Raw genomic sequence first — 20076 nt, 5'->3', positions numbered from 1 at the left:
GATATCCAAAGAAGAAACTAGGAGCTAGGAAGAACTACAGTGAATCAATACTGGAAGCCTAACGAAGAGAACCAGGCGTGGAGAACTTGGATATTCAATGAGACAGAACCCATGGCAGAAGAAAACAATAGTTTAAAGGACCTGCGAACAGAGCTGGCCAAAAGAAGAATAAGGAAAGTAGGGGATAATGACCAATTACGCTGGGGAAAGCTTGAAGGGGGCAACTTCACACTCAAAGAAGCAAGAACACATATAGAAGGCATTGAGCATGAAGAAAAAGTCAATTGGCACAGCAAAGTATGGGACACCCAATTATGGCCGAAGATTAAAACGTTCCTCTGGCTCCTGATGCACCGAAGAACGCTGACATGGGAGAATCTCCGGAAGAAAGGATTCATTGGTCCTTCTCGCTGCCCCATGTGTGGAATTGAGGAGGAAACCATGAATCACCTCCTCAATACCTGTGAATGGGCAGACAGCCTATGGAATTGGGCGGAAACCATTCTTAAAAGGATGGATAGGGTAAGTAATTCAATATAAGAAACAATAGAGAATTGGAGAAGTAATTTCTCCAATACCCAATTGGTTAATACAATATGGAAACTTATCCCAGGGTTTATAGCATGGACAATTTGGAAAGAAAGAAACAAGCGAGTATTCCTAAATGAAACAAGAGACATAAATTACACAAAGGACACAATTCTTCAAAATATCAAGCAAATAGTTCTCTCCAAAGGGAGAATGGAACAGGACAAGAACATCTCAATTTCAGACTTACAGATTCTGAAAGCTTTTGACATTAACATGGGAACCTTCACGTCTTCATCAAATCATCGACAGGAAATAAATACCAATGTAAATACCTGGATCCCTCCGCCAACAGGCTTCCTCAAACTCAATTTTGACGGAGCCTCTAAGGGTAATCCGAGACCGGCAGGCATTGGGGGTGTTCTCAGGGACAGCAAAGGTGAAATTCAACATATTTATAGTCAATTGCTGGGGGAAGGGACTAATAACGAAATGGAATTTGCAGCGCTTGAGCAAGGTTTGAGAATTCTCAGAAGAATGAAAGCTGGAGCCACCGTGGTAGAAGGGGATTCTCAACTGGCTATCACGGCAGCAAGGAGAATGTATACAGGAGCTAAACCAAGTAAAGTTACGAGGCACTGGAGGCTTGCCAAGGTAACAGAACTCATCGTTGAACACCTATCATGCCTGGAAGGATTAATCCTTCATGCAGTCAGACGAAAGGCGAATGCAGTGGCAGATCATTTAGAAAATTATGGAATTGATAATCCCTCAGCCCACTTGGACACCTGTTGGCAGGAAATCACATGCATGGAGCTGAGGAACAGATGCACTCTTCTTTCAAGGCAAGACATTATTTAACGAAAGAGGTGGAGAAGGGGTACGAAGAATTTCCCCATCTTAAGAGAATGATTTCAACCAATCGAAAGAACATTAGGATAAGTGGATGGCAGGCCCAGGAAGTACAAGAGAGGAAGTGGCAATTAATTCACAAGAACAAAGGGCTAGTACCAAGGAGCACAGCAAACAAAAAATATGGGCAGCGCCGGCATCAAATCACAAAGGGAGACACTTGGAATTCCGCAAATTGGCTCAAGTGTGGCAGAGTTAATAATAAGGATTCGTATTATCAATAGAAATGTGGGGATCGGAGTAGCAGTTATTATGATTGGACATGCGCTCATCAAACGGAGAAGTGGGAAGCCTCAGGCCTGTCAAGGTTTCCTTCCACTATAACTACGGCTTTCCATCACAAGGGTAATGCACTGCTTTCCCACGCACTCAGCATAGTTTCAATAGTATCCTTAGAAAGCTCAGAATTTCAGTTCTCGGCCATAGAAGCATGGCGCGTGAGGGCAGTCGTAATGCTTCGGCTAACAAAGAACTCCAGAGGGCTCAGGACTCCTATGAGACACGAACCTCCATTAGAGAAAAACACAAGATTGAGGAGCTTGAAGCGATTATTGCAGAGGAGGAAGAGCATCTGAAGGAGCAGGATTTGGAGAAAGAGGTGGAGTGGATTCACGATCCTGGAACGGCAACCACTCGGGCGACCCAGTTTGTGCGTACTCAAGCGGAGATGTGGAGAATGAAGACTATGTTAGCAAAGGCACTTAGTATGCAAGGGGAATACATTAATCAGGCTCATCAAGCTATCTCCGTTATCACCACGGAGCACATGGTGAAACTAGACGCCTTGGATTTCAAGCTTAGTGCTCTGGTGCAACAAGTCAACATTCTCTCCCAAAAAATGAGTGTTTTAATCAGTCTTCTCAGGCACACTATTCGCCAGGATTCCTCAGTTGCGGGGGAGGGTGCGGAGGAGGCTACAGGAACCAGCCAAGGGAAGCGCACATCTCAGCGCACACCTCTGCCTGGTAATTCGTCTGCTTCAGCCAACCCGGGTGTCACTACCAAAGATTATGTCATCCTCAAGCTGTAATGGCTTGTTTCGGCAGCTTCAGTCTGCTTTTGCTGTTTAAAATTTGTTTTGTCTCTGTTTTCAAGGTTACGTGTCACCTTTCTGTCTTTACTTGTTTCTGTCTTTGATGTCCATATGGTTTGTTTTCTATCTTTATCTTCAGTCGCCGGAAAGGGCACATTGTTTTTCAGGCCCCAACCCTGCTCTGTGCTACCCTGCGTGGTATGCTTTGGGGTCTTTTGATAGAATTTTAGCGGCTCATAAGCACTATAATGGGGCAAGAATGTTTCTCTTTAGTCTATGCGAGCAGACCTTTTTGTACTCTATGTATTCTATGAATTAATACAAAATGCTGATTTACAAAAAAAAAGGAGTTTTGTGTTCAAAACTTGTTTTTGCGTGATCTTTTATTATGTGATTTGGTTTCGTTGATTCTTTAAATCGTAGGTTGAATTCTCTGTTAAATACAAGAAATTGTATGTGAAATTAAAATCTTTAGTGGAATCTGGTGTTTGAGGATCGCATGGACAAAGGCTTTAACTTGTTGATCGTCGATTGAAAGCAAACATAGATTGAGTGAACTAACAAATCATCATTAATCACAGGGTGGATCAATGATGATCTATTTGGGAGAAGATCCACAGTGATCGCGCGGGAACTTGCAAGCAACTTATCTCGACTAGCAGAGTCGATAAAATCATTAAAAAGAGTTTAAAGTTAAGAGTGATCGGACCATCCGTTTAATGGGTAATCAGACACATATCGCTTCCAAAAGTGTGTGTAGGTTAACATTAGAAACGAACGCAATAATGTTTTATACAACGGGATTAAAACCTCGTTGAGTTCCGGCCATCAAGATCGTTCGTTGGTTGATTGATCGGACGATAATCGTGTCGGAAGATGCACACAGTTTAATCTAGTTTTCGGATGCGATATTTTATGGACTGTGATTTAATCCAGTTGAATTCCGGATCGATCATAGCCATTCATTATGAATGGACGAGATCCAATGGATATCGCTCCGGAAGATGCGTGTTGGTTAGCATAAATTTCGGGCACGATAAGGTTTGAATTGGATTTTAATTTGTTTGGGATCCACGAAAGAGATCAAGGTCTGGTAGTTTAGTAAATGTTGGTTTTAATTGTTTAGATTCCGGTTGTGATAAATAAATTAACCAAATGTGTGGGCCCATAACCCATAGGTCTACGTATTGATTTCAGGATGCAGTTTTGCTGCATCAAACTGGTATCAAAGCAGAAGAAGATTTTGCATGAAGTATGATTATATTGCAAATTTGTCAGCGTTAGTCTTTATAATTTTTGTGCAGAGTAACAACAGAGGAAGGTGAGAATATTTGCAGCAGCCTAGAGCAAGGAGTGTTCATATGGTTCTAGAGAAGAGAACCAGAAAGATGTCGAAAGACTAAGCTCAGAGGAGAAAATCTTAGTGAGGTATCGTGTAGCAGGGAGGACTTGTTACTGCAAAGGTTTTGTTGCAGCTCATGAATGTTGTTACAAGAGACCAAGAAATCATATGACAAGGAAAATCAGAGGCGCAGCAGAAGAAAAGGGAAAAGAAGAGGAGTCAGTTTTAGAATTTGATTGAGATAAATATTTTCTTTTATTGAATTTTGAGTATTGATTTGAGTTTGAAAAATTAGTGCAAATGAACATGGATAAACTTAGGAAAGGTTCAAATAAATGTCAGATGAGTCATGAAGAGCATAGGATAAGTATTGCAGTGATGAGAGCAGAGTTGAATATATTACAAGAATGGTTTCATGAGAAAGAGAATGAAGACCGAAAACATGGATGGAGAATAAGGAAACGGGTCAAGTGGAATCTATTACAACAGAAATGGAATGCTATGTTGATGAACAAACTTGAACAAATAGATATTTCTTTGTTGGAGAAGGAGAGACTCATAGGAATTGAGTCACAACAAAGAGGATTTGCTAAAACCCAGAAATCCCATGGTGAGAATTTGGTGCTTGAAGCATCAAAAGAGTCCGAAAGGTCTGGTATTTTTAAAACTGATAATTTGTCTATGAATACAGGTATGGTACTAAATAAGGAATTTGTTGCTATAGAGACAGCTAATGACCATGGTTATGATCAAGAAGTCTTTTGTGAACCTGAAGGAAATTGGGATGATTGTTTCATTCCATGAAGTTGAGTTTGCAGCTCAATTAGAGAAGGAAACGGTAACTAAAGAGACAGAAGCCAAAGAAATTGAGACTAGAGAAACTGTAACAAAAGGAGAAAAGGACACATTAGAGAACATCAATTGTGTTGATGTGATTAACAAAGAGGAATTACTCCTTGAGCATGGTGGAAAAAATTTCTTTATAGATATACAAAATTTGGTTAACAGTTCAAGTGATGATGATGGTGAACTTTCAGATTTAGTTCTTTCTAATCTCAACGCAACAGAGTTACCTGGCGAAGGTATAGGTGCAGACGGTGAACCAGTTCGAGACTCATTCAAAAATTTGGAAACCAGGAAAATGGGTATTCAAGTTTCTACATGCAGTTCACGAGTCTATATTTCCATAACAGAGGATGATGAGGTATGGAAAGTCGAGAATCATGTCTAATAATTCTCTAAAGATATTATTCTGCTAATTTAATGCCAGACTACATGATGAAATTATTCCTTTGAAGGACCATCAGCAAAACAGAGTTTGGAATCCTAGAGGTAGCAAGTCATTCAAACTTGTAGCTATCACATTACTATAGAAAAGTGACAGACCTCATAGATAGGAGTCTATGAATTTTTTTTCTACATCGGGAGTCTGATGCAGGAGCATCCTGCTCAGAATATTATTGTTCATTTGGTTGATTTAGGGGGTGATGTTTCTAATTATTTTTAGGAATCTTATATGGATTGAGTGAGAAATCTATGTGTGAGGTTTTCAGTTGTGAAATATTCTCAACTATGTGAGAATATCAGGGATAATTGATATGTGTAGATCTCGTAGAGATCTTAGGGATTATGAGGTCCTCGAATAAGAATTAGTTGAGTAAATTATGGGAAAAATCATGGATTTAGTATAATCCATAATTATGTAATTAATCTATAAATATAAGCCTACGAGGAGAGTGATAAACAAGTGTTAGAGAGAGCTAAGTAGTGGAGAGAATAGATCATAGCACGAGATGTTATGAATATATATATGTAAATATTGTTATGAATGAAAGGAGTTTTGTGTTCAAAACTTTTTTTTGCGTGATCTTTTATTATGTGATTTGGTTTCGTTGATTCTTTAAATCGTAGGCTGAATCCTCTATTAAATAAAGGAAATTGTATGTGAAATTAAAATCTTTAGTGGAATATCGCATTTGAGGATCGCCTGGACAAAGGCTTTAATTTGTTGATCGTCGATTGAAAGCGGACAGAGATTGAGTGAACTGACAAATCATCATTGGTCACAAGGTGGATCAATAATGATCTATTTGGGAGAAGATCCACGGTGATCACGCGGGAACTTGCAAGAAAGTTATCTCAGCTAGCGGACCCGATAAAATCATTAAAAAGAGTTTAAAGTTAAGAGTGATCGGACCGTCCATTTAATGGTTAATCGGACGCATATTGCTTCTGAAAGTGCGTGCAGGTTAACTTTAGAAACAGACGCGATAAGGTTTTATACAATGGGATTAAAACCTCGTTGAGTTCTGGCCATCAAGACCATTTGTTGGTTGATTAATCGGACGGTAATCGCGTCGGAAGATGCACACAGTTTAATCCAGTTTTCGGACGCAATATTTTATGGACTATGATTTAATCCAGTTGAATTTCGGATCGATCATAGTCGTTCATTATGAATGGACGAGATCCGATGGATATCACTCTGGAAGATGCGTGCTGGTTAGCATAAATTTCGGACGCGATAAGGTTTGAACTGGATTTTAATTTGTTTGGGATCCACGAAATAGATCGGGTCTGATAGTTTAGTAAATAGGGGTTTTAATTATTTAAATTACGGCGATGATAAATAAATTAACCAAATGTGTGGGCCCATAACCCACAGGTCCATGTATTGATTTCAGGGTGCAGTTTTGCTGCATCAAAACATGGACAAACAACAAGAAACATCACTTGCAACAAAATCAAAGAAGTAAGTACATTTGAAACAAACTGTTATAGACTTTACAACCTGTTATTTATATTCGTCAACATTGTCTCTTAGTTCTGACTTTGTATTTTGTCACATCAACATCATCCATACACAGATCTAAAGCATCATCTTTAGTTCCAGTTCAATTGAAGAACTAAACATTTGCAAAACTGGAAAGTTGTTTAATGAAGATGGCATGGTCATTTATAGCACATAACTTGATAAAGTCCACAAAACACGACAAATACTACTTGCATATTTGAAAATGTTGAAGGAATCATGACAATCACATTGTATGTACCAACTGAGCTTATTGAAGAGCATCAACAAAAACTATCATGAGGAAAAGCAATATCAATTACAAATTTTAAAATTCTGCCTAAAACAAATTATGACCGTGGTGATTGTGACTGGATTCTGCTACTAATTGAATCAAGCACTGTATAGAACATATCACTAATTTGCAAAAATTACAAATTCATTCCAGATAGGAAAATAACTTGCAGCAAATAATAAAACATATCCAATTGGAACAATTGCACGAACAATCGGTTCACAATATACACTACAAATTAAAGATGGAAATTTTGATGGCACAACAAAGAAACAGTAACATCAATTACTTTGCATTAGTTTTATATTACTATTCTCATCCTGAATTTCATCGTTCTTTCAAATAACAAAAAAATAAAATAACTTTTTTGTATGGTATTACAGTTGCAGTTATTCGACACATTTGCACCACTCTACAATGAAATCAAACAAGAATTGCAAAAAGGGAATTTTCCAATCATGATATTCAAAAACATAACAAACAGGAAAGATGTCAAATAAAGAACTCTTCGAAAAACACAATCAACATTCATCAAAACCTTGAATGCAGAAGAACTGAGAAAATTGAGCCCTCCAACAATCTCTGTAAGTACACATGAAACAATACTTCTACTTCTCCATATGCAATTTTTTTTTTGTCCATTTTCACATATACTAATTGTCCTCCTTTATTAACAAATAGAAGGAACATTGACAGTTGCAAGCATTTACTCTAGGTCATTTGAACTTCTTTGTGTTGAATGCAATTCACCAATACCACCCTTTACAATGATAGAGGACACAATGGTTAACTCTCTAAAATGCAATAAAAAGTCCTTGTTTTTCTATTCAAGTCTAACAACAACACTAGTTTACAGTGTTGTATCAGGAACAAATTACTCTGGAAAGAATTACTTCCCAACTTAACAAAAATGTCTTTAAAGAATATGTTCAAAGAAAACAAGCAACCATGTATATGTTACGAGATTTCAAAATACAAAATACAGAGTAGATTTACAATCAATGAAGACAATGAAATCCAACCTATTGACAATAATGACAACACAACCAAATCCAGATATTCTTCTAATTAATATTCATGTCTGTGCTGCAAAGGACATATATGTAATTTAAATTATGTTATTCAAAATAATCAATTTGTACTAATTTTTTCCTTCTCTTTTCACCTCCAACGCTTCTGCACAAATTACCTACAAGAAGAACGCGTCATAATGCACAGATCAGTCCAATGCTCTTCTGAATTTTTGTATCAAATTGTATTGATTTTCACCTCCTCTTTTGACCTACAGCACATCTGCACAATTTTCCTACCAGAAGAAAGCATACAAATGCACATATCAAAGCAAGGATTTTTTTGAAATTTTGTACTAAGACGCTGACCTCCAACACATCTGCACAATTTTCCTACAAGAAGAAAACATACAAATGCACATATCAAAGCAAGGATTTTCTGAAATTTTGTATAAAAACGTTGACAATAGATATTTATTTCATGATATTTATACTTATGACAAGTAGATGACTCTGAAAAAGCTTCCACGTCCTTCGTTTTAATAGCATTGGTATATCTTTTAATGCCATTTTTGACAATAAGATTTAAGACTGGTTTTCAAGAACAAATCATGAGAGCCATGCATTTTATGTTTCTACAACTACTTTTGTTGATTGAAGCGTCTATGTTCTTACATGTTAATCTCCGTTCCAGATTCTTCAATATTATATTAAAGAAATACTTACTCCATTTTTAGAATGTAGATTGTTTTTAAATCACAATTACTCGTTCTGTTTTTAAAATGCGAGTTGTTTTTAAATCACTTCCATGTTTATAGTTAATGTGTTGGTTGTCTCTATTTATGCATTTAATTGTTGAGATGAACGAGAGACACATGAAAAGTCCATTTTGGGAGCACCTGTTAAGTAATATAAAGGGACAATTTTTGTGGTCGTAATTCTTATTTATAGCCAGGTAATAGTAGCTTTGATTACAGCCATATCCAGTAGGGATAAATTGATCATGTGTTTGATTATTGTGTGCAAAGTTTCCACTACATAAATACATGAATATGAATCCATTTCAACCTAATATCTCTTAAGCTCTCAAATGGATAAATTAAAAACAGGTGTAAGTCCGTTGCTTCCTAAAAATCTAAAGTTATAGCAATTAATTAAAAATAATAATAAAGCTTTGCAATTTTAAACAAAAATTCTCTCCCACTCTAGCTTGTCAGAGCACTTCACTTGGTGTAGAAAAGCATACTGTATTGTAAACTTAAAAAGCACCCAATTGCTTTGTTAGGATGATTTTAATCATGCTATCCTTTGTAGCTGCAGTGAAGACAAATTCCAGTAAGAGGGACTGGGAGGCTCTTCTGTTGTTTAGAGAGGCCATTATATCCGATCCAACAGGATCGCTGTCCAACTGGACTCGTGAAAATTCAGAGAATCTATGCTCCTCATGGTATGGTATTCGGTGCAGAAAAGGGACCAAAAGAGTGGTGGCCATAATCCTTTCTGGCTTACAATTGGAAGGAACCCTTTCACTATCTCTGGCCACTCTCTCTTTGTTGCGCACTTTTAATATTTCTGATAATTCTTTGAAAGGAGGGATTCCACCAGAATTTGGGCGCCTCAAGGCGCTGGGAACACTTGATCTCAGCAACAATCTACTCTCTGGTTCTATCCCAAAATCTCTCTCTAATTGCACACGCCTTCGATGGCTTGGGCTTGCACAGAACAGCTTGGCGGGGAGCATTCCAACAGAGTTTGGTCGTCTATTTGAGTTGGAACATCTCATCTTGTTCGGGAATGTTCTGAATGGAAGTATTCCAGATTCTCTGAGCAACTGCACATCTCTACGGGAGTTCTCCATTGGAAGCAACACTAGACGGTCTCATCCCTCCATATCTCAGCAATTGCACTGAATTATCATACATCGACTTTTCTGGCAATGGCTTGAGTGGAAAAATCCCAGTTGATTGGCTTCAGTGGAAAAATCCCAGTTGATTGGGCACTGTTCCAGAAATTAGAGTACTTGTATTTATAAAAAAATGTTGGTCGGTCATTTTTGGCCGTTCGGACAATTCCTCTGCCTTGTTAGACGACTTCTCAAATTACCCAACTGAGCAGGTATACTACCTATAATTGATTGTGCCCCAAATACAAAAACTTAAGCAAAGAGCAGTTTCCCAAAGATGGAGGAATGTTGTTCTCCGACATGTTAGAAAATGGAGTCGTCTAAAGAGGCGGAGGAATTGCCCGGACATCCAAAAGTGGCCTGAATCGGGCAAAAAAAAATTCAAAAAATCTTGTAGAGACAGTGTTTGAATCGTATTTTTGATGGTGGAAATGGATTCAGCACCATCAAAAACATCTAGAACACTTAAAATTTTGAAATTTAACAACTATAACTTGGATTTACAAAAATCCTTGGCGGATTTTCTCTAAATATAACTAAAATTTCTATAACTTTCCCGACAACTCCTCTGCCTCATTAAACTACTCAATTGAGAAAGCTTACTGAAATCTCTATTTATGTTTAAAGAATTACGAAAACCTAAAAATAAACCCAAATTTATATACATGCAAACAAAAATCTCACGATGGGTTCACCATCGCCCTCAAATGAGCGTGGGTCATTTTTCTTAAATGGCTTCCACCAATTTTGCATTTCATTTTTCTTAAGTAGCTTCCCACAAGTTTTGAGGGCATTTTTCTTAAATGGCTTCTTCCGGAAGGTTTTCTGGAATGGATTGTTCCAAAATCCCATTAGAACTAAAGGACGGAATGGATTGTTCCAAAATCCCATTAGAACTGAGAATTAAAGGATACTAAACTTTCTTTTCCTAATTAGTTTGCTCAATTTATTTTCTAGCATTTAGAAATTAATCTTCTTATTTCTATCTATTAAGCATTCCCACATCTATGCAACTTTGTCGTATGAATTTACATCTCTCTGGGCCAATTACCTCTTTTTTGGATGACTCATCTCATAGTTGGGTTGGTTCCACTTGTCTAGAGTATAGATATACTATTTGGTCTAACCCCACTTCGCTTAGTCGACTTCCCATAGCTTGGATGAGCCAAGTCGTATAATTAAATATATTCACTATGCAACCTTCATCTACAAATGGTTGATTGTTCTATAAATTAGGAAATATTGAGGGTGCCAGGTGGTACTCATATTTTTCATTAAGTGCATGAAATATTTGATACTTTTTTCTGGTTGTTAGGATTCTATAAATGGTAGAATGTATGAGGAAAAACAAAAAATAAGAGAATCTAAGAAGTGATTAAGGGAGATGTCTCTATGTAGGTGAAGCTATAAACAAGGAAGCAATATTGGAGGTTAAAAGTTGAGACCACATTTGAACATCTAATTATTTATTATTAATGTGCGCAATTGTTTCCATCTAATTTACCTAAGCTACAGGGACTAGCTACTATGTAGCCCTTATTTTAATATGAAGTTATATAGATGATGAACATAATACCAATCAACATCAACTTCAAATGTCTTCTTGCTTTTCAAACTACTCTCTCAACTTTCTACTTGTCTTCTTATATATTTGTCACAAATATATAGAAGCTCTCAAAGACTTGACTTCATCTCAAATAAAAGCTCAAAGATCTCATCCTATAGGAGGGTAGGACACCATTTATTTTTATTATTTTTATTTTGTATTTATAAAAGATTTTATTTTTTGTAATGGTTTCATTGATTACTAACATAAATATATAGAAGCTCTCAAAGACTTGACTTCATCTCAAATAAAAGCTCAAAGATCTCATCCTATAGGAGGGTAGGACACCATTTATTTTTATTATTTTTATTTTGTATTTATAAAAGATTTTATTTTTTGTAATGGTTTCATTGATTACTAACATAATTTATTTATTTTTAATTTCAAAGTTTTGTATTAGTTATATAAATAGAGATACATGGACAAACATTCAAGGGAATTCCAACAAAAGAACTCCACTTCTTCTGGATAGACCCAACAGAAACTAGTTATTGATATACTAAGCTTTCCACTTCTTCTGGATAGACCCAACAGAAACTAGCTATTGATATACTAAGCTTTACATAAACACTGCTTAGATGAGCTTACAAGCTTCCCACCAGATAAACACAGAAAACCCAAGAGACATTACATTCTCAAATCAGCATACGAGTGGCTAAATCTTGCTCTCAAAACCAACGTAGAAAGAGATACAATGCAATTTGGAGCCATAAAGAACACAGGCATTACAAAACCAAAAACACTCAACCAACACTGAACATCGGGTTGCGACACCATATGTCGTTGTAATCCCTCTAGAGTAATGCCCATACTAGGCCAAACTAGAGCAAGATAATCACCACCCGAAGTCAACCGACACCAACCAACTGCAACCCTTCAACACTAGTCCTTGTTGGACGGGGCAAATCTAGTCGAAGCACGAACACTAGAACCGGGTGATTCACCATGGTCGCCACCTTCCAATTCGCATGGTACATGACTTTCAACATGTCTCAGGCAAGCATCAATTCCATCCACACTGAAGCACAAGTTCCTTAGCATTCTCTTGTTATCTTCATGAGATGCACAAAAATTGTATTTTTCAACTTGTTTGTCTCTCATAACTAAGCCTTACAGTGTCTTCAAATTACTAACATAAATTTTGAAACATCTTCATTTTTTACAATAAAAATATCATTAAAGAAAATCATTAAGTATATTGAGAAAATAATAATATTATAGGAAAAAAATAAAACATTCTGATACGTCATGAACACAAAAATTAATCATATTTATAATATTAAAATCAATAAACAAAAAACAAAAAAATAAAAATAATATAAAAACAATTTTATATAAATGTAAGAACAGATAAATAACAATATTGGATTTATGTAAATATAATATCAATATTAATTAAAAATATATAGAACTAAAATTAAAAAATGTACGCACAATAATATATTGATATAGTATATAGTATGTCAATTATAAAAAATAAGTATATATATATTTAAAAAATAAGTTTATCATCTTGTCATGATGATAAACCATACTCGCTGGTTCGAAAGATAGACCAAATATTCTCAATGTGATTTTTTCCAAAAAAATTTCATTAATATTAAATTTATGTAAATAAAATATCAATATAAATTAAAAATATATATAAAACCTAAAATTATAAATAAAGAAAATCATTAAGTATATTGAAAAAATAATAATATTATACGGAAAAAAAATAAAACATTCTCATACATCATGAACATAAAAATTAATCATATTATATTAAAATCAATAAAAATAAATAAAAAACAAAAAAACAAAAACAATTGTATATAAATGTAAGAATAGATAAATAACCATATTGGATTTATGTAAATATAATATCAATATTAACTAAATATATATAGAACCAAAATTAAAAAATATACACACTGATGTGGTATATAGTAAGTCAATTATAAAAAAAATATACACACTGATATAGTATATGGTAAGTCAATTATAAAAAATAGGTATATATATTTAAATTATATAACGAATAGAAAATTATAAAATGATATTTGTATTTATTAATTATTTTCAATTATAAATATATTTTAAGAATTTTTATTAAATAAGTGTAATATGTGGTGTCAATTTAGTATCTATGTTTTTTGGAAAAAAAAATTGATAACAAAAATTACTGTAATCAAGATAAAAATAATTATGATATTTTTTTTCAAAATTATAAATTTAAATTATAAAATTTATAATAAAAAATATCAAATATATAAATAAAATTAAAATTAAATATTTAAAATAAAAAAATTTAACTAAAACAAAATTTTATTAAGATCGTGATTTTGAAAGGGTTAATTCAATTTGATATTATGTTCTTTTATTACCTTCTTCCCTATACTACAAGGTAATTCATTACTTTTAGTGCAATTAAAATAATTTTATTTAATAGATATTACTTAATTAGTTTATAAATATGAAAACTTATTTATTTATTGAATATTATAGTAAATTATAAAACAAAAGTTATTTATATAAAAATTATAAATAATAATTAAAAAATATAAATATTCATTTTTTAAATTTTCAAAATATTATATTCAAATTTTAAATTTTACAACAACAAAAAAAAGTGATGTATTCTGTAAAATCTTTTCAAAATTTACAAATAAAAAAAAAAAAAAAGGGAGTCTTCAAACTTTAGTTTCACAAACTAATTACAATATAACTTTCTATCAATATAATAAATAAGTTTAATTTAAAATAATAATCATGTTCAAATGCTTATTAAAGTAATAAACGTATTCAAAAGTTTATTATTATAAACATATCAATTGTACTATGTTTAGGTTATTAACTTAGCATTATATTATAAAGACATTATGATATCAAATAAATTGCAATATATTTAGGCTCTTAGCATACCCTCTTATTTGTTCTTTAAGTTTTGGTGCATATCCACGAACTTCTAACCAATGGAACACTCGTTTGGTTGAAGCATCAACATTAAAATGACACGTCCTCGTTCTAATCTCTTGCCTTGCCCATTGATATTCCTTATTGGCTTCTTCTTCCTCCTTCTGGGTTTCTAAATCTTTCATTTTATGTTTAAGCTCACTTACTTCCTTTTTTGAAATATTAATTTCTTTTCCTAGATCATTCACATTCATAGGCTGTAATTTTTCATTCTTTTGATCTCTCATGAATGATTTAGTATGTTTCTCAAAAAAATGTCGATGAATAAGGCCTTCTTACTTGATGACTTTGGCATTCTATGAGTTCTTGCCATTGTCTTAAGAAATTTCTCTGACAGTGATGTCTTCATGTCTCCTTCTGGTAATGCCTTGATTTGTGCTAGCGTTTGTGCATCTCCATCCTCTATGACTTGGGCCATGCAGACTTTCAGTTTTCCTTTTATATCATATTCTTCTTCATCATCTTCACTACTTGAATCATTGTCATCTTCAGTACTGCAACAACATATTTCAGAATTTTTCAATTACAAGAGTCTACAATCATCAGTGCTTCTTCTTCTAAATCAAATATTTCATTAGTGTTGTAATCAAAGTCAGAAGTTTATGATTTAGAAGAAAAACATCCTTCTTGTAAGAGATGGACTTCTTCTCTTTTAACAAAAGGAAAGTGAAGATAGTGGTTTGTGTCATGTTCATTTGAACCACATCTATTACAATGAAAAAATTGTCTGTTTTCCTTTTGCTTTATGTTTTGTTTTGCTTTTTGTGCTGACAGTTGTCCTCTATTTTTCTTTGAGGCTTCACCCTAGGGAGATCTTTTTTTCCCATGGAAAATTCGTAATTTCATTAGTAAAAGAAATTACATTCTGTAGATGCATATGCATATTCCGATATTTCTATCGATAAACACTGCGTCTGAAGAGGCAGTAAACATCAGCTACCCTATCCACTCAAGGAGTAGCCCAGACAGTGTCTGAAAAAGAGTCAAAATGATACAAAATAACAACAGAGTATATATTATCTTGTTCCACGCAGGGAGATAATACCAAAAAATATGATCAATACCAAAACTATGGCCGCATATCAGATCAAATACAGCAAAGGAAATATGTACAAATTATGTTCCAGAGTCCGAACATTAATTCAAAATGTCCATAAATGGCCTGTGATAGAACTGGTGGTGTTCCCCATCAATCTGTTCGATGATCAGCCAGTTGCCCTACTCCCGGATCACGCCTTCTTTGGAAAGACGGTCAGCCTCTGTGTTCCGCTCCCTGTATATATGTTTACATGAAAAATGGTCAAAAATGGAAATCATTCTTAAAGCCTCATCAAGTGTGTGTCTCAATGTGTAAGTCCTGCAAGAAGATACTCTATTTTTCTTTGAGGCTTCACCCTAGGGACATCTATTAGCAAGGTGGTTTGTTTTCCCACAAAGCCAACATACTGCTCTTTGGGCAACCTGAATCTTGTGAGTTTTGGGCTTAATATCCTGAAGGGAATAACAATGGGTTTTTTCTCTTTTTCTGTATCTTCTTCATGTAGAATTATATCTTATAGGATAAGAATTTCTCTTGGTTTTGAATTTTTGAATTTACTTTAAGATATTCTTGGCCTTTTTCTTTCTTCTTACAGGATCATCTATAGTTAACCCATATTTTTCACAAATGGACTTGTTGTGGGGATGTCTAGACATCTTCTAAATTGATTTACTAACTTTCATATTAGTGCATAGACTTACTAATGCACTAGTAATCAAGGAATAAATTTGTCCCCATGTGTACAATTTAGAAAGTTGCTTGAACACTTCTTGTGTTTTCAAATACTCAACAAACTTGTTAGGAATAGCAGCCAAGTAAACTTGTTTCCGTAAAAGGTTCTTACTATCTTTAACCTCATAAATTCTTTGTGTCCATTCTTTATAAAATTCGCCATAATGAGACATTATCTTGCATTTCATATTCATGATGATTAGAGCATGTTTATCAGATATTTCTTGTTCAGTTGCACACCAATGCTCTAAAATTAGGGTAGTAAGGGCACCTATCTTATTACTTACGGGGCGACCATCTTCATGGTAAACTATGTCACCATTTTCTTTCATGACTTCTTTTTCCATTTTCTCCACCATGGGAGGAGAAGATTTTACTTCCCACCATTTGAACAAGGACCGAGTAAAGCATTGAATAATAACTTTGCATGCTTCTACTTCAATTTTCCCCTTCATGCACATGAGCTTATCAGAAAGAAACATTTTGTCCAAAACCTTCTTGATCTGTCTAACGGACATATCATCAATGTTCCATTTTGGATACCGATCTTTAACAAAGGTTTGGGATTCAGGGATTTTTCCTTGTAGATCAGGTGTTGTTTCTTTAACAGGTAGAACTTGGGTAACCAAGGAGTGTTCTTCTTCTTTTGAAGAAGATTCAGGTTGTTCTTTGGGAATCAAAGTTGGAAAACTTTTTGTAGATTTTTTAGGGGGTTATGGTTGTAATGTGTGGAGTAGTATAAGCAACAAGATGAGAAATGGGAATCTTTTATGTCTTCTTTTTAGGCAAACTTTTCTTCATATTCTTCGTTTTCTCATCTATTTTTACTAAAATTCCTCCCATCATTTCAAAAGTAGTTTCCATATTTTTATCCATCTATCTGTAGTTTTCTTCTTATTTTTCTTTTGCATCAAAAACAATCTTTCTAATGTCATTTACTCCATCTTTGATTTCTGAAACTAAAAGACTCATTTCATTTATAGAAGATGAAATAGAATTTATTGACACTTGAAGACTATCAGTATGTCTTTTTCATGCATAATCATTTGTAACAAAAGTATTTACTGCCATACCCCTTAAGGCAGTATTGGTCCAATTTGGTTGTTCACTAATAGTTTGTATTTTGCTTTGTGCTTCCACTTAAAGGGCCTTCTTCATTTAGGACCAAAGGGATTTCTTTTGAAATTTTGTTTCCTTCTTCTAAAATGATTCCCTTAAAAGGGGGGGAATGGACATAGATTCAATTTTGCTCCCATCTAGACTCTTCCATTTGTGTCTTGGGGAGACAACTTCAATTTCTTGTTTTTCTTCCCCACTATCCATCATTTGAATAGAATCATTCATTTGTTTCAGTCTCCATTCATAAAAGGAGATCCAACAATTTTGTTTTGGCATATTATTCCTCGAGTTTTCTTTCAGAATTACTTTTTGTTCATTTGGCACTGAGGCGTTAAACTCTTACATTTGTGGATGAGCATATAGATCCTAATTTATTAGTTTTTTCATCCATTTAGAATTAACTTTCCATTTGTAACAACCTCTTATTAATGAAAATATTTTTTTTCATTTTTTGCAACTACAGGTTTCTGCATTCTTGGGGAAATCATATTTTCAAATCTACACTGTGGAATCACATAATCTCCTAGATATTTGCACCCTAGACCACATCTTGGAGTACCAATTTTTCTCAACTTTTTGAACATTTCTATAATTCTAGGATCTTCTTTCTCAAAAGAACGTATCATCGGGATATGACCTTTATGTGGAAATCTTATATATATGCATCGATGGTGTGGACATGGTTCTTGTGCAGTTTAACTAGGAGGAGGAAGATCCTCGTCTACCTGACCAAACCATCGTCACGTGAACCATGGCTTGGCTAACTCACCTACCCTCCCTTGTATGATTAATACTAACTCCCAAACTGAGAGCTCCCTCACTGACCTTCAATGCCCATCAATAGAAGTGGGCCTGGGTCTGGGCCTGGGGCTGGGTTTGTTTACCGAGAAGGACCCTATACTTATTTTGAACTCAAAGCCAACCGGGGCCAGAGAAAAAGAATAGACCATAGTACCTTTCCCTTCTAAATAAGGGTTCATACTTGGATTGTGATTTTGGTGTTCAAAAGAAATAACATTGTCACCACGTTGGGTTGCGAAGTTCTATAAAGAGGCTCGATTGGAATATTCGAGACAAACAACAAAGTAAGAAGAATAGTTGAGATATTTAGCTAAGGGAACTAACTAAATATGAGGACAAGAAAATTTATAGAATGAACAAAGGAAATAATGGCAGAAGAATGGGATTATTTAATGAGTGCAGAAGTAATAGAATGTTGCTTCAAAACCTTGGGAACATCGACAACCCATGTTTTTGGGAAAGAAAGGTCTTCCCATTTTATCACTTGGTGTTCCATCTTCTGATTTGAAGGATCTGTTGGGACCGGGGTATTAGAATGAGACTCTTGGCTAGGAATAAGTAATATTACAGGATACATAGTATTGGTATGCCTAAAATAGCCTCGGGTCTTAATGACAATATTAGTCCTCTTGGATTTCATACTAAACCCAATAATTTTGATTTACAATTTTAGAATGTCCCCAATATGTTCATCAAAGGTATAGACTGAGAAGTTTGTATAGTAGTCAAACAATACAGGATCATTAGATAGTGAAGTCACTATTCCTACAATTAATGAATTTGTAAACTTATGATGCATGAGGTCCCTTATAGTGCATAAGACATAAGCATTAATACCTCTATGAACTAATGCATAAATCTCAACCCTTATGCACCCAATATGTAGATAATTTGTTCTATGTTTTCGGGCTTCTTTCTGGATCTGCTTGGGATCTATAAGGGATATGGTTTGAGTGACTTCACACTTTTGCTACACTTGGGAGACTGATTCTTTGACTATCACTTTGCTAATAGCTTTGAGATGAAAACAGTTTAAATATGCATGAACACTAGAAGGAGAGATGATTGGTAAATTCCATGTAGCTTGTGGTTTATATTAAACTACTTCTATTTTAGCATCATTAAACAAATATTTACAACTACTATCAAACAAGATTTCAAGACCTGAATTTGAAGATTCTTCAAAAAAAATATTTTTTTTAAAGACACTAATTCAAAGTTTTGCTCCATAATTTATTTCAGAAGTGAATGTGTGTACATGGATTTTGTGGCTTTGATACCAATTTGTGACACCAAAGGCTTCCTTCGACAAAGATTGAAGCTTGATTGATTTCTCTTCTTTCTTTACATGAACTCCTATGTGAACCTTCAAGCAAGTTCCTTAATTCCTCAATCAAGTTGCTCACAATGACTTCCCTTTGCCTTAACGTGATGAACAACAAGAAATTTTGACAAAACTCCGAACCTTGGATGAACTTCTGATGAACTTCAAGAAAGAGTTTAACACATATGCAAGGTTTTGAGCACAGAACCACACCAAGACAAGTAATTTATTTATTATTGCATAATAGATTTACATTGCATCGACAATATAAACTCTCAGACTTTACTCTTCCTAAGAGTCCTACCACTTTAGGTTCACATATAACTCCCAGGTCTATATATGCAGGCTTGTTGAACTCTAAATTAAGACTGACTTTGAATCTGCTCAATATGCATATATGATCACTCGAAGTGCAAGTGCGGGGCAAAAACAAACTCAGACTGACTCTCACTCCAAAACCCCAAATGAGAAGAATGAGCTTCCTTCTCTTATTTTTAGATCTTAAGAGGAGGCAAGAGGCATCTCCTCAGATCATAAACTTCTGACATAGTACAAAGGAATCATCCTCAAAGTAGGAGATTCTAACAGACTTAGACGGACTTTTCAGACTACTTTTCTATAGATTCCCTAGGATGTGGGTGAATCCTCACCTTTAGCTAGAGAAGTCCTCTAAGTCTTGAAGGAAT

This window comes from Pinus tabuliformis, chromosome 4_1, assembly GCF_031772625.1.
Source record: "Pinus tabuliformis cultivar Carrire ecotype Pingquan chromosome 4_1, CPIR1, whole genome shotgun sequence".
NCBI classification, from domain to species: Eukaryota; Viridiplantae; Streptophyta; class Pinopsida; order Pinales; family Pinaceae; genus Pinus; species Pinus tabuliformis.
Note: the sequence above shows the minus strand (reverse complement) of the source record.